Source organism: Lactuca virosa, chromosome 5 (genome assembly GCF_052849685.1).
Source record: "Lactuca virosa cultivar CGN04683 chromosome 5, Lactuca_virosa_CGN04683_v6, whole genome shotgun sequence".
In the NCBI taxonomy this organism is placed as follows: Eukaryota; Viridiplantae; Streptophyta; class Magnoliopsida; order Asterales; family Asteraceae; genus Lactuca; species Lactuca virosa.
This window is the reverse complement of record NC_136430.1, coordinates 383,033,795-383,048,816: the sequence shown is the minus strand read 5'-3', so window position 1 is coordinate 383,048,816 and position 15,022 is coordinate 383,033,795. Positions and strand designations below refer to the sequence as shown.

The 15,022-nt window shown below is 32.3% G+C and overlaps 1 long non-coding RNA gene across 1 annotated transcript; it reads right to left on the bottom strand.

The window, feature by feature from the left end:
- Nucleotides 1–5,806: 5,806 nt before the first annotated feature.
- Nucleotides 5,807–14,249, bottom strand: LOC145117619 (uncharacterized). The gene is made up of 2 exons (XR_013712721.1): nucleotides 13,977–14,249; nucleotides 5,807–6,323 (listed from the first exon to the last, which is right to left on the bottom strand). It is a non-coding gene; the product is annotated as an uncharacterized LOC145117619 (long non-coding RNA).
- Between the last annotated feature and the right edge of the window lie 773 nt (nucleotides 14,250–15,022).

Genomic DNA, 15,022 nt, shown 5'->3' with positions numbered 1-15,022 from the left:
TATTTTCACTACTACCCGAGTATTTGAATTTTTATTTCAATATAATTAGGAAATGACATAATGAGTGAGTCTTGTAAAATATTAAGGAATAATTAAATAATTAGTCATTTGGAATGTAATTGTAAACTTTGAAAGTTTAGTAGCCTGGTAGGATAGGATGAATGAAACTTAGACAAAGGGATAAACCTTTGCCAGGATGAATGAAACTTAGACAAAGGGATAAACCTTTGCCAGGGTCTAAACCCCATTTTCATTTACATTAAATAGAGAGAAAGGAAATCAAGTATGCTGTCATTAAGGGGAATTTTGTATTTCAAGCAATTGGTGATTGTTTCAATACTTACTTACATACACAAAAGTAACAAAACCCTTCCTTCCAATTAAAATTCATGAGTTTCATTAAGAAATGGTGGACTTTTCTGTCATTGAAGTCTAATCCTTATATTTCAAATCTAGGAATTTTATAAAACGGTTTATCACATTTAAGGTTTGTTTGTTTTTTGTCTGCTGATCTGCATGACCTATTTTGTCTGCGTCGCGCAGACATAAAGGCTTACAGCGCAGACCACGTGCATACATAAGGGCTTGTAGTGTGTTTGTTTTTCAGAAGTCCGTAGACATAGAAACATTTGTGCAAGGTCTTCATGGCACATACATGGTCTTGAGTCTTCTTATGTCTGCACACGTTATTAAACCTATAAAAACACCCGCATCTTTCTCTCCACATATCGGCGCTTCCTTACAACGCCTCCTTCATCAGACATCTTCCTCCTCTCCTTGCCGGTGTCGTCCAGACTGGTGGTCGACGTCATCGCCGTCTAAGAGGACGTCCACAACTGTCGCCAACATCCATCGACAGCTCCCTCTACCATCGAACGTCTGATCTACCTTCGCCCACTCTCAACAACGTCGCGTGTCACGCCCTCTGTCTCCGTCGCGCACCATCTTCACAAACGTCGGCGATGTCTGGTAAGTTGTTAGTAAAGTTTTTTCTCCTAAAATCGGATGATATCTTTTTAGGGTTTTTTGTTAATGCTATGAAATCAAATTTTTTGCTCAAAATTGGATTTATTTGCTGAAATTAGATATTCATTGTTGTTGATTGTCATATATATTTGCTGAAAATCCATATAATCTATTGAAATTGTTCAAATCTGATGTTACATTTGCTGAAAATGTATATAATTTGTTGAAAATGTTGAAATCTAATGTTATTGTTGCTGGAACTAATTTTTCTCTATTGATCTTTTGCTTAATCCAGATATGTATATAATCTGTTCAGCTTAACCTTTAATTAGGGATTTTATATATGGACATTTTCTTATTTATATTTTCTAGGGACATACAAATTTCCTAAAGTTTTGAATTATAATGAAGAACATCATGCTTAAATATGAAAGTTTCTTGGTTTGATCTGAATTATTAATCACATAACATCTTCTAATATTGATCTTTGTTGTTTGTATTAGGGACAGGTAAAATAGTATAAGTTCAAGGCTTGTTTTGTTGACAATTAGAAATGATAGAATAACTTGAGAAATTACTGGTTATGAAAAAGTATATAGATCATATGATAAGTTACTACACTTACTTTTAGTATATTTATTTTTATCGAGATCTATTAATTTAGCAAGTAGTCTTTTAATAACTTAAATATAGAGCTTTTTTGGTTGATGCAATATTTTAGAAAATGGAGTTTGCATGTTTAATTTAACAAGTCTAGTGTACTCTATTTTTTGATTCTTGGAACCAAGGATGCCACCTCTTACAAAATACCAAATAAAATATAACATACATAAACAAAAAGTAACAAGCTTGTGGGATGATTAATTGGTTGTCATAAACAGTGAGACAAGCTTGTGGGATAATTAATTGTTTTAAGACCGAAATTAACAAGTTTCTGTCACAATATGGATTTTATTTCAATGTTTTAAGATTGAAATTATTTTAATTTCGGTGTTGAAAAACTATTTTAAGGTTCTATAATCATTTTACTTAAATTGTAGCTTATTTTAGGAGTCTGCAAACGTTAAAAAACAATCTTCTTCTTGCAAACTGCAGACGTTTGGTCCACCTCTTCTACAGTGGCTTGCAGATGTGGTCCGCAGACTGTAGACATTTTGACTTCAGAAAAACAAACAAACAACACCTTAAAGTCCATCTAAATCATGTAATAGCATTGAAAATGACTATTAATCAAATCAAAGACAATTATGATAGAATAAAGGATCATACACCCTTACATTTTTGAAGTTTTTACTCCACTTATATGTTTGTACGGTCGAGTAGGCAAATTTGTATGTTCATACCAAATTATAAAGGACCAAAAAAAAGGCACATGAAATCGTACAATTATACACCCTATGTGTATGCCTTGATGACCCATTCGATCATTTGGTGGTTTGATGGGGCTCTGTTGGAAATCCACACGACCGTATCACTTTTGTGGATGTTTACACTCGTATGGTGAACGTAGAAAGCCTATGGGAGACATCTTGTGACCCCTTTATGTTTGGTTTTTTTATTTTTATATTTGATTTTTATGACCGTACAAGAAATTGGGCGAGGCCGCAAGCCATTTCAAAGGTATGGCTTTAAGGCCAAACATGGCAAGTCCAAAACCATGTAAGGTGTTTACAAAATTGTCTATAGTACGGATCTATATGCATCTTTCGTGACAGTACGAGTGCTCGTACCCCAATACGAGATTGTATGTCGATACTTCAAGGACCATCCAAAGTGTTGTTAGGACACGTAACTATGACTATTAACGTGGACAACTTCTATTTTTATGCACAAAACTCATATTCTGTTGTAATCTCTTTTAATTTGTTTTTTATTTAGTTGTGGGTATGATTCTTTTATTTTCTATATTATGTGTAATATCACTTTGTAGATTTGGCGTACACTATTATGATAACTTGTTACCTTTTTGTTTTAAAGAGAGATACAATGTGTGTAAGATTGCTTAGTATCAAAACTAAAACATGTACATTAGATTATGTGTTTTCCTCGCCACCTTAGGATCATTCAATTTCCCCGTGATTATTCACAACCCCTTTTAAAGTTTTATAATTTGGGGAGAAAAGCATGTTTACTATATTGCAAATTCTTTATACAATTTTATTTATTCCTTAATTCTTATTGATATACATGTATGTATTTGTTATATGCAATGTTGTATGCTTGAGACGCTATAGTATGTTAAGTCCCCGGAATCACTACAGAACCTATTAACTCACATTCAAGTCAATGATCTTTATGGATAACCCTATTTAGGATTGATACCATCGCTCACACTACAATGTGAGTGCATATTACCAATTCATTCCAATGTTAACGATAAAACATGGTGCTTAGGGGCATTCAGGTCATTCATTAGGTTTGTTGTGAACTCAACGCATAAACACTTGGGGCACGCATTTAAACTGTGTAAGAAAATAACCGCTTATTTACATCGTTTGTTATCAAACAAACTGATTTTTCTTTTTCTGAATACAAATTTTACGTGTTCTGAAACCTGTGAACTCACCAACTATTTCACTAGTTGATCTCTTTATTTTTACATGCTTTTCAGCAAAAGCCAGTGAAAGCGTAGAGACACCATCATAAGCGTAGGATTGATACCATCGCTCACACTACAATGTGAGTGCATATTACCAATTCATTCCAATGTTAACGATAAAACATGGTGCTTAGGGGCATTCAGGTCATTCATTAGGTTTGTTGTGAACTCAACGCATAAACACTTGGGGCACGCATTTAAACTGTGTAAGAAAATAACCGCTTATTTACATCGTTTGTTATCAAACAAACTGATTTTTCTTTTTCTGAATACAAATTTTACGTGTTCTGAAACCTGTGAACTCACCAACTATTTCACTAGTTGATCTCTTTATTTTTACATGCTTTTCAGCAAAAGCCAGTGAAAGCGTAGAGACACCATCATAATTGTTGTATTTACTGTTGATGTAATGAACAATTGTATTTTGAACTTTATGTAAACTCACGATGTAAACCTTGAATGTCTAAATGTTATGATTAGTGTTGTCTTGTACCTTGTGCATGAAACCTCAATCTGTTGTACCTCATGAAACCTAAAATGTTAAGTCAAGTACAATATGCTTGTGCTAGACGACCACCACAATTCATAATCTCCTTCTAAACACCTAAATTACATCAAATTCCTTGTTTCCAAGTTAATTCATTGCAGTTTACTTTAAATGTATTAATATTAAGTGCTAGTGTACTACAAGAAAGTAAATAGCATTATTCCTTAGGTCATTCCAACACTTTCTTTAAAGAAAGTTATGATGAATCACACTAAGTCCATGTCATCAACGGTATCTCTTAGGCCTTCATATCATATAAAAGAAAATCACACAAAATATTTATAAGACAAAGCTTCAAATGTTATCCAAAATTTCCTTTACCAAATTATCTGTCTTACAATTTTTTTTTGCCCTTTATCTATTGTGTGTTTGTGTTTGGTTGTCTAAAACAGTCGAGATGGCGTGATGAACCACTTAAAGATTATTTGACAGTTCAATTGTCACAAGCAATGTTTTAAAACCCGGGTTTTTAGTTGACCCGATGTGATGACCGGTTCATGGGTCAACCGGTTCAACCAGTTGAACCGCCGGGTCAACCCGGTTTATGGTTTTTTTCTATTTTCATATATTTTTACTTTCCTAGATAATGCATTGACATATAAAACCAATAATTTGATGTCCTCAAAGTTTAAACATTGAAAAAATATCAAAACATTTTATAGATTGTGCTTGTAATGGTTCTTCTTCCCTTGATTCCATATTGAACGGCATTGAAAAGCAATGTTATAATCAATAAACATATGTTAATTGGATCCTAATTACATAATCTACACAATCAGAAACCTTGAAACAGTGATCAATTAACAATAAATAATCAGTAAACTAACCAAAACCGTCAACTTCATAGTCGATAAGAGAAGGAAGCATCAATTAATTGATCCAAGCCCTATCAAAACGGGTCAATCCGGTTTTAACCAGTTCGACATAAACGGTTCGACCGTGGTTTAGGGGAAACCCGGCCGGTTCGATCCGGTCCGTATTTTTACAAAAAATCGTTCTCAATTGACCCGTCTTCTACCCCGGGTCACGATCCAACCGGTTGAACCGGCCGGGTCAACCCGGGTTTTAAAACATTGGTCACAAGAGCATGGATAGGTGCTCATTAATAGAATGCTTAGAAGTAGGAAGCAAATAGAGTATGATAATAATAACCACACTCTTTTCATTGAGGTTCTTTTGTTCCTTTGGCATACATTATTATCCTATTAGAATATTTTGTACCTCCAATTTTCCATCTAGTAGGTCCAGTTTTTCACCATGTGTGTCTCGTCCATTCATTAATCACAAATGCAAATTCTAAGCCAAAGTTGCAACAAAGAATGTATGTATATCGACTATACTTGACCTATGTATGTTCCTTCTACACTCCACTCATGTTTCCCTTAATAAATATTTAAATACCTATAAGTTGTGCTTTAAGTGCCAAATTTGCATCAAGTACCCTAGAACAAGACTACCAAGATTTTATTCTTATTATGTCAAAAGTTTTTTGAAAATATATATATATATATATATATATATATATATATATATCCATGTTTTCCTCCAGAAATATAATATTTGGTAAAAAAAATTGTGGGCTTTGTAGCTAAGAAGCAAGTGTATCTTCATAGGACTCCATCAGGAAGCAAGTGACAACCAGAGAGTAGCAAGCAACTCAACGTTAAAGTTAAAGACAAAAAGGCACTAATAGCTGGTGGAGGGTGAAAGGAAGATAGAGGAACAATTACTTTGTCCACAAGCTCATTACATTATGTTCCATCTACTCTTGTTAAAGCTTGATCAAATTGTAACAGGATAAACAAGAAACAACCCAATTCATATCCAAACAACTAATGTACTGAAATCATAACACAGTAAAAGAAAGTTTACCTGATTTGAAAAGCTAGGACCTGCGATTCCAGATTAGACAAGGGAAAAAAAGCTTGCGTCACTCGAATCCAAAGTCCCGGTGGCCATAGAATAAGTAGCTTCTTCTAATCCATAGCTCCATCACAGGCATTCATATCGAACAAGGATGCCACAATAACATACTTCATATAAACACATCACACGATTTGAGCCCAAGAATCATACGATTTGAGCCCCAATTCAACTGATTTCATGTGCATTATGTGATAACTGGAGGCGAAATGTAGAATGAATGACTTCCCCAAATTCGCTCTCGTATGCGGCGGAATTGTTTTTGATATCGATGGTAACCCTAATGCACTGTTTGGTAACGCAGCAAAAAGTTGGGATGGGTTATTTTCGAAGAAAATTGAAAGGTGATTTTATTTGGTTAACTTTTAGTATTTCTTTAATCTCTTCTTATTTTATTGTCAAATGAAAAAATTGCAATATATTTTGTTTTATCTATATAAATTTGAATAATAATTGTTTTTTGTTCTTTAGATTTATATGAATTTTATCTATATTTATTAAAATCAACTAAAAACATATTTTGTTACAAAATAGAGGAAAATGTTTCTGAAAAAAAAAAAGGTTTTAAAGGGTTATGAATATAACTTACATTAAAAATAACTAAAAGAATCCTAAAACTATGGTTAGTCTTTATATATTTAGAAATTTAAGTATTTTAATCTTCTTCAATAAGCTATTTATAAACTAAAGATAGTTTTTGCTCTTTAAAAACATGGTTACTCCCTCATAGAAGAATCCTCATCTTTCTTGTCAATCTTGCCTCATAAATAAGTTTTTTTTTTTGTTCTTAGCTTGTAAATTACTTATTTGTTTGCAATTTTATTGTTTGGTTGCAATTGAGATTGGGTTGTTTTTAGTTAGAAAAGAATACGAGTTTGAACAATTAGAAAGAAGAGTAAATTACACGATTCGTCCCTGGTCCAAATGCTAAATTGCGCGTTCAATCCCTAATTTCAAAAATTAACTCGGATCATCCCTCATTTAGTTAAAAGTTGCACGTTTGATCCCTCGTTAGTTTAAATTTACACGCTTAATCCTTTGCGAGACATATAATGACTATAATGCCCTTTGTAATTTTATTTTTCATTTATTTTTATCATTTTTAATTATTAAAAATATTTTAAATAAAATTATAGGTCAATCTAATATCTCTCTCTCTCTCTCTCTCTCTCTCTCTCTCTTGTTGAAGAACACTTAACCACCACCAATATCACTGAGCCTGAGCCGCCACCAGAAAATCTACCCTCACCTCACTCCACTCCACTCCCTAGTTCAAAGCTCAAGACCACCACCCTCCTTCCATCGAGGCACCCGTTTCACCTCCTTCTTATGATACATGTTTCCCGGAAAAGAACCACAAACCACCACCTCCTTCACCATCGCCACCCTCTTGTACAAACACCAGTTAAAAGCTAATCGTGAACCTCCATTAACCACCTAACCAGTAACATCACCTCAAACAGCCTCCACCGGGAAACCCACATATGATCACTTCAAACACCACCTGTAGAATCTCGACCCACCACCATCATCACCAAAATACCACCTTCGTATACCAGATGGATGATACCATTTTCCAACCACTGTAACTACCTGATGTGATCACAATCTCTGGTGAGAGAGTCGTAGACGATTTCTGGATATGGAGGATTGCCATCATTACAGCCTCCGGTGGAACCACCAATGTCGCCTCATCACCACAGTCTACGGTGGAACCAGTAACTTTGCAATCACCATCACCATTGTCCCCTGTTCGACAATTTATTACACCACAACCTGCAATTCATTGTCTCTCTAGACTTCACTGAGATAAATAAAGCCCAAATTAGAGAGGGGTTTCTCTAATCTTGATTTGTAGTGAACTAGAATCGGGAAAGAGAGGGTTGGGTTTAACTTCAGGTGGTCTGCTTCGAAATGTAGAGAAATCATGGACATAGCTTCAACTCCCAAACGAGAAGCAAAATCGAAGAAGATGACCATGGCTTCGAAATGTGTCGCCATCGTCGAACCATCTAGTGTTCGCCATCAACTGAATCATCGTCGCCCGCATCTCTCTGTACCTCAGATTCTCGTATTTCAAACGAAGATGCAGGTGGGTCTAGGGTTTTGAATGGGGATGGAGGCGAATGACAAAGAGGGAAACGAATGGGCAGAAGGAAATCAGGGAACGGGTTAGGGTGTTCTTGGGTAGAGATATATTTTTTTTCATTTTTTTAATCAAAAATTATAAATTAATAAAAGAAAAATTAGAAAAAAAATTATTAAGGGCAAAATAGTCATTTTCTGTCAATAGGGACAACCCCAATGAAAAAAAGATAATACAGGGACGGTCCGAGTTAATTTTTGAAAATAGGGACAGAACGTGCAATTTAGCATTTGGACCAGGGACGAATCGTGTAATTTACTCTAGAAAGAAAGTTGGTTTTTGAAAATATAAGTAATGGTTTTGGTTGTGTATGTTTGTATCAATGCTTAATGCTTTAAATAACGTGAGGAAGCTTCAAGTTTTATAAGTAGGTTAAGACCATGACATTTTTAACACTTAAGACAATTTTGTACCTAATTTATAATTTTATATGTAAACATATGTTCCGTGTTATATACAAATATAAAACTTAAGGTGACGTTCTTATGGCATCACGTACAAGCCTATGAGCCATGACACGTATTGGCTAAACCATGAAAGACTTTTTAGAACAATAGTTTGTACACACTTGAAGAAAAAGTAAATGGTATGTGTCGAGTTTAAAAAATCTAGCAATAGCATTTCTCATAGTTTTATTTTCTTGCAAAGATGGTCCTACAAACAATGTTTACAATCAAACATTAAATACTATAAAATGTCCATTTTACCCTCCTTTTATCATTTTCATATTTATTTATTTATTTTGTTCTTCTGTTTTTTATAATTAGTTATTAGAGTAAATTACTGTTTTGGTCCATGTGGTTGGCACTTTCCTGTAATTTTAGTCCATGTTTTGAAAATTTAGCATGGTTTGTCATCATGGTTTCAAAATGCTACATGCTTGGTCCCTTTAGTTGTTATCGTTAATGGCCCTCCGTTAAAATTCCTTATATACCCCTCACATAAGGGCTTTTTTTTTTGTCTTTTTACTTGTTCTCCTAACATAGTGCCATTATTATCATCATGATTATGATCGTGATTATTACAATCAATCTCTAATCTATGGTTATCTTCTTCCCCCAAGAAAACTCCGTTCATCTTCTTCATCCGATCCTTCTTTGTGATCCTTTTTATACGTCGCTCGGATTAAATCTCTCTAATAAAGAAACACGACGATTTAACCTACAATATGGAACATTTGAAGTTCAAGAATCCATAATAGTGCACGCTAAATGATATATTCAAACTTTTGAACTTAAACCCTCTAACCTTAGGGTGTTTGTTAGGTAATCTAGATGACTTGCATATAGATAAATATGATACAACAAGCACGTATAGTGATGGTAGGGGTAACAGTTCAATAGTGACTCTGATGTTGATGATGATTTCAATAGTGTAGTTAATAAAACAAATTTGGAAGATAGTCACATATTGAAGCCATTAATGCTAAGAAATATTATGTTTGTTGGTTATGAAGAGGATAATAGGCAAAGGTTGTTAAATAATTTGAGAAAACCAAAATTTTGTTTTGTAGGTTAAGTACATGAAGTAGAAATTTCCCTTTTAGCAAACAAGAAACAAGTCAAAAAGGTGATTGGAAATCTTTTTAAAGAAACTATAAGGGCCTCACATTTGGTTAAAAATGACAAGATAGAATAAAGGCATTCATTGTGCATAGGATTGATGCCATAATCAAAATCAAGTGGGCTTTCACATGACAATAAAGAGAAGTGAAATGGTAAGTTAGTAATTTCAGAAGAAGAAAAAAATGCCATTGGATATTTGGGTCCTTCAAGTGTCTAGTTCAAAATAGGAAGATGAATGGGTGGTGAAGACGTTTGTGGATAAGCATAAATATCTGCAAAGTAAATCAATTAAAAGTTCTACCAAAGTGTTTCTAGGAAAAACAAATTCATCCAGAAAGTTGAGAAGAAGTCTAGAAACGATTGTTTCAATTAAAATAAAGAAATAGAAGAAAAAAATAATCCCAATCTTTTTTGTAAATCTTAATGCATCACTTTGGTATTAATCACATATTTGGTTTGGTATTTATTCTAGTAGTTACACTATGCTTTTTCGTGACTTATTATGTTGCTGCATATCTGTTGATTTGGTATTGTTGTTGAAGTTATATTACAAATTTACAATCATCACATATTCTAATATTTCTTGACTAAATCATGGTTTTACTTTGCTTTTTTGGAATGACATTGAAAATTTAAAATATCATACTTGCTTAACATTTTGACATTATCTAATAAATGGAATAAGTATCTTCAATATTTATGAGTATTAAATGGTTATACTCTATTTTAGAGTATTGGTTTATGGATTTCTAAATGGCTACTCCGTCTAACACTATCACAATTTTATATTGCCAAAATTCTTTCACAACAAGTGGACAATATTTACCATTTTAGTTGGCAAATAAAACATTTATAACTTGACCCATTTGACCACTATAATACAAAAATATAATGTACTTTTTACTATACTTAATTGATGACCAAATAACAAGGTTTTGTAAAAACATTTAAACGATAATTCATATTTTTGAAACCGTTACCTGATTGGTGCCCGCTATTTTTTTAAAAGTATTTTTAATATTTTATATATCAAACTCATTTAAATTATTAAAGTACCAAGGGGCGCTGCCCCTTGAGGAAAACATATTTCAAATCAAACAATTTGCTCCAAGTATTCGCTCATTTGGTTTGTGTAAAATTAGTAATTTTTAGTCTTAATCATCATTTTCAAGTTGCATAAAGACCATAAGCGTTCAAATTATTAAGCATTTATATTCGCATTTCCCATAAATGAATTGATTTATGCAATAATAGAGGAAAACTAGAAAATATACTAAAATTTTCAATGCACAATGACTTTTGAATTGCATAAAGAACTTTGATTGAGCAAATAAAAGCATTGTATTAGCATCTTGAGTATTTAATTATTTATTACAATATATTTAGAAATTTGTGTCGTGCACGCTCTGCATACAAACCTCTAAAGTATGAGGCTATCATATTCATCCATCATATTGATACCATTGATATCTAAAGAAAAATAATATTTTTCATAGAAAACAAAACACCGAAAGTTATGTACACGGTATTTTACTAATTTAGGCATATATGTGTGTGCGTGTGTCTATATATATATATATATATATATATATATATATATATATATATATATATATATATATATATATATATATATATATATGGATGGACATCTATTATGCGGATATGTGTGGCCAGTGCTATTCTCTATTCTCTATGAGAATAATTAAGAAAACATGTTGTTTGGTAATGTGAATATGTTCAACCTTATATAACTATTGTCATCATCACACATTCTCTAATTAAATCTTCTATAAGGGTACTATTGACTTTTTTATGATTCTCATTTTGTCATAATGTTTCCTTGATAATCGTATTCTGTAAGAATGTAAGAATCTGGCAGAATGAGAATCATAAAAAAGGTCCATACCACCCTTATAGAGGATTCATTTGTGAGAATGTGTGATAATGACAAAAAGTTATATAAGGTTGAACGAATTCACATTAACAAACAACTTATTCTCTTAGTCATTCTCACATAATAGCATTATCTACACACGTCTACACAACAGATGTCATACACATTTGAACTTATATATATATATATATATATATATATATATATATATATAGAGAGAGAGAGAGAGAGAGAGATATGTATAGCAATATTAAATTCAGCTAGTTATATATATATATATATATATATATATATATATATATATATATATATAGAGAGAGAGAGAGAGAGAGAGAGTGAGAGAGAGAGAGATGTATAGCAATATTAAATTCAGCTAGTTACGAGTATAACCTCTTTGCTTGCTTACATAGATGTGTAAGTATGTCGTGAAAGGCATAGTTTATATTTTACTGATACAAGTATAAGGCGTTAAGGCCTCTAATATTTTTAAAGAGTTTATACAATGATGTTTCATAGTAACTCAACGTTTTCATAATTACTGCACCAATTTAGTATGAAATCGTAAAATGTGGATACAACTTCTTTATGTTTTGAAACAATGGTGATATGTATGCAACAAATCAAATCTATAAATTCGTCTTGCTTCCACGATACATCCTATAACACCCCATGTTTTTAAAAACCACGATCATTCCCCGTTGTTTCAATATAAAAAACTGTGGGCATTAAGAAAAAATTGTTGGTTTTATAAAAACCGGGTTCTAACTCAATTCTCAACTCACACGTTACCTTTGCATCCTTGCCTTCTATAAAAACCTCATCTTCCATATCATTATCATACAAATCAAACTAGACTCCTATGGCAACAAACAATGTTGAAGACACATTTCCAACTTTGGCAACAAACAATGTTGAAGCCCTAGCTGAAATCACCCAATCCCTAATGGACGAGGTTTGTTTTATACTTTTATCTACAATGCACAAACTATATTTCCTTTTTCTAGTTTCATGAAATTTGAGAAACAAATAAACATAATTATAATGTACTTATTCAACTTTTTCTTCGTTTTTTTTCCTTAGATGAAGTTATAAATTCATAATGTTAACCTTTTCACTTTGTAGGAGATCGTTGAGCTTATTGTATTTAATTTTATGGTACAAATTGAAGACCATTGGGGAATAGTAAACCTTGATGCAATGCTAGAACAGTACTGTAACGATGCTAATAAAATAATAAGTTTTGCAAAAACACAGCTGTAAGTACCACAACTAGCTACTTGATTTGATAAATTCATTTGATTTATATTTTATAATATTCTTCTAATAAGAAGACTTCATGTTATTACTTATTTGTAAACTTACAGAGAGACCCAAGACCCTCCATACAAACTCATTGATGACATGCTTGATAAGTTGGAAGAAGATAGCCTAAAGTAACGGTTTTTTTTTTATACTTTTAGCTTAAATCATTATCTTTATATCTACATTTTGTAGCATTGGATCTCATTTTTCACTAATCATAAATGCAAATTCTAAGCAGAGTTGCAGCAAAGAAGGTACACATGTCTGTTAGACCTGTAAGACTATGTTTGACCGGTGATCTTGAAGACCTTGATGTGTATGTTCTTTCTATATTTCATTATTTCTTTTATATTTTTATTCGAGTACTTTATAGATTATAATCAACCATCTTAACTTGTATTTTGTGATTTAATTTTAAGTGCCAAGTCTGCATTAGGTACCCTGGAACGAGACAACCAAATGTTCGAATCCCAGATTCGAAAATTCATTGAGGTTTAATTCTTGTTATATGTTGAAGATTAATCTATATTTCTTTTAATATTAGAGAAATGATATTTGATTAAAAAAATTGTGGGGTTTGTAGCTGAAGAAGCAGGTGTATCTGTTTGATAGGGCTGCAGCAGCAAAGTCACAACCAGAGAGTAGTAAGCAAGGCGAAGATAAAGGCAAAAAGGAGTAATTAATAGTTAGTAGAAGATGAAACTCTGAAAGGAAGATAAATGAAAAGTTATATTATGTTCCATATCTACTTTTGTTGTTTGTGAATAATGAGTAATAAATAAAGCTTGTTTCTTTTTATCTGTCCAACATTAGCATAATAAGAATACCTTAATCGCTGTTAGTATCTATCTAATCGGACATGGGTTTACCAACAACTATTAGAGTAATCCACTACGTATGAACATTTTGATTAATTCATAACAGGAAATGCCAGAAACAAATTCACTTCGGATTCAAACAACTCTCGTGAGAAGGGGATAAAAACGAGGATTAATTATATGCTAAATCCATAGGAGTAAAAGAAAATTTACCTGATTTAAGAAGATGGGACATGCAATTCCAGATTGGACAATTGCAAAAAAAGCTTGCATCTCTCAGCTCTAAAGCCCCAACAAGTAGATCGGAATAAGCAGGTTCTTATCCAACCAGCTAAAGCTCCATCACAGGCCTTCATATCGAACTAAAGATCCACCGTTCATCACCATTTGCTCCACCGCTCTGAGCCCTAATTCGACTCCTTCCGTTAGATTGTGTGTGAAATTAAGATGAAATGATTGCCAGGGGTGTTTGGTTGTACTTTTCACTTTGTATCAAAGCGATAAGTAAATAAGTTTAAATATATATATATATATATATTTAAGTCAATTGTTGTTAAAAAACTAAAAGGAGTTAGAAAAAACAGAGTTCTATATGTTTTAAATAAAAATTAAGCTAATAGAAAAGTTATTTTAAAAAGTATTTTTAAGTTTACTGAACATTTTTTTATTTATTGGATTTTCAAAAATAATGTCAATAAGTTATTTTGAAAAACAAAATATACATGCAAGCACAATTATTTTTGATAATAGTGGATATCCCGATGAAAATGTAATGGTCTGAGTGGATACTTTGTTTAAATTGTTCTTCAAGGAAGTGAAAATGTTTCTCTTTTTCTATAAAAGGTATTTGATGACTGAAAATCCATTATATTATTTATTTTTCATTTAAGTGTTGTATTTTCTAAATTTTCTTAAGAAACTGATTGATGATATCATATAGCTCATTAGCATGTCATCATTAAATTGACAAATGTTTTTTTCTAAATTGCCAAAATAGTAAAAAATCAACTAATTTTCTAAAATTAGCCATACTTTTTGTAGGGGACCCACTGTGTAATATAGTGGACCCTTTGAATTGCTATTATGATATCCTTTTGCTCATTTTAGACTACATGATACTAAGGTGAAATGAGCGTATTACAAATTGTATTTGTTGTGTTAGACTTCTTTTGATACTGAAGGTGAAATGAGCCTATTGCAAATTGTATTTGTTGTGTTAGACTTCTTTTTTGTAGCAGGCCATTGTAAGATGTTAGGCC